This window comes from Sinocyclocheilus grahami, unplaced genomic scaffold, assembly GCF_001515645.1.
Source record: "Sinocyclocheilus grahami isolate Dianchi unplaced genomic scaffold, SAMN03320097.WGS_v1.1 scaffold15196.1, whole genome shotgun sequence".
In the NCBI taxonomy this organism is placed as follows: Eukaryota; Metazoa; Chordata; class Actinopteri; order Cypriniformes; family Cyprinidae; genus Sinocyclocheilus; species Sinocyclocheilus grahami.
The window spans coordinates 3,399-5,234 of NW_015515640.1; the positions used below are offsets into that span (position 1 = coordinate 3,399).

At 39.2% G+C, this 1,836-nt stretch overlaps 1 long non-coding RNA gene across 1 annotated transcript in view; it reads right to left on the reverse strand.

Annotated features, from left to right (window-relative positions):
- The window catches only part of LOC107579189 (uncharacterized), a 2,128-nt gene extending 1,578 nt beyond the window's left edge, over positions 1-550 (reverse strand). The window contains exon 1 of the long non-coding RNA XR_001608445.1: positions 338-550. This is a non-coding gene — a long non-coding RNA (uncharacterized lncRNA). The remainder of the gene's footprint in view (positions 1-337) is intronic.
- Positions 551-1,836: the final 1,286 nt, after the last annotated feature.

The window sequence follows — 1,836 nt, forward strand, 5'->3', positions numbered from 1 at the left end:
CATTCGAATGTGGATTTTTATTTTAAATTCGACGAATATTCGGAAAAAAAATTTGACAGCCCTACTTGGTATTGAGAAACGTCCCTGGACTGGGAGGAGCAGTCCAGCACAGTCCTATGTCACCAGACTATTTGCCTAATCTTCACGATACTTTAGATCGCGATGAAAAAGCAGACAGTAACAGGTCTGGGGGAAACAAGTTCCTGGGACATTGTTCCAAGTAATTTCGGTGGAAAAGCTACTTTTATTTTTGGGTGAACTTCCTTTAAATGAGCAGAATTCACACTGACCTCCTGCAAGCAGAAATCATCTGTGTGTTGTTGATCGTGTCACTCACCACTAGTAAAGCCACGAGGGCTCCTTGTATGAGTCCTGTGAGTACATCACTCCAGTGGTGTTTGTAGTCTGAGACACGGGACAGTCCCGTATAGACGGAGGCGGCGATCAGGAAGAACTGGAGCGTGGGGCGAAGGAGCCGTGCCCATTCGGCTTGCATTCTTGCTTGAAGATAAAGCTATGAGAAAGGAAAAGACTGTTCAAACTCATTGTTTGTGAGAGAGGTTTAACTCATACAGCATGTGACGACTTCACTAACACACGGTCATGTTGTGTTTTCGTGTTACTACAGATCCCATGCTACCTAATTCTTCCTCGGTTTACGACGTGGCTTTTTTTCCATGTTATCTCCTGCCCGAGGGAATGTACCAGACTTGTACAGACTTCCTTTCACAGGAACCAACCGAAGTTAATTTAGTCGACACTACACTGGGCCTCTGTGAAATGTGAATTATGCTTAAATATTAATCATTATGCTATCACCTTACAGGTCTTGTTGTCAAAATCATTACTCATTTAAAGGTTTGAAGGAGTGATCTGAGTAGAACGATAGTTTCCAACAAGGAATCGATGTGGGCAAAACAAGGTCTGTTTAACTTCCACTACATGTAGACGTGTGCTTGTGCAACAGTATGAAACCCTAAAATCAAAGCTGACATTTGTTTGGAAACTCTGTAAACACAAACAAAGAATTACTTTGACAAGCTGATGGGAAGAAATCCTAACGCTCAACCCCACGCTGGGCAAAGATTCCCAGAAATCATTGGGAGTCCCTAAAAATACCACCTCCAAAAAGTGCACACAAACTCAAGAATCATTGCTAGGTTATATTTCTGGTTAATGCTTGTAATCTTATCTGAATTTAAACAGTCTATTTCAGGATTAAGAGTCAAATACTTTTGATAGGGAAGCGGTTTAAAAAAATAATTCAATGTTGTCTTTGAGTTTCACTGAACATTGACCCCAGGTCTGATTATTTCAGGGTTCAAATGTGCTGTGAACTTTAGCCGCATGTCCTTAAAGCTTGTACTCTCATGATAAGATTATGGTAGGTTGTGTTTGCTAACAAGGCTGTAATGGAGAAGTTCAGCGGAATGAACTCCTTAAGATTACTCCGCTGAATCAATATACCCCAGCCTGACAGATAATGGGTATTTTCCAATGGAAAAATCAATTAAGTAAAACGTATAAATCTACAAACATTTATCCTAGTCACTCAGTAACAATGATGGTATTTAACGGACCAGTTTGAGTCTGGTTTGTTATTGGATTATGTAATGCTGATTGTAGTTAAATTATTACCCGATTAACTAAGAACATAAGTACTTCATTCAGTGTGAAAATACCTTTATACACTTGGGAACAAACTTTGAATGAAAAGGATAAAAATAAAAAATGTTATTTATTCACCCTCATGTCCTTCCAAAACTATAATAGTAAGGTAGTTAAGTTTATGTATTGGGTAGGATTAGGGATATAGAATATGGTCATGCAGAATAT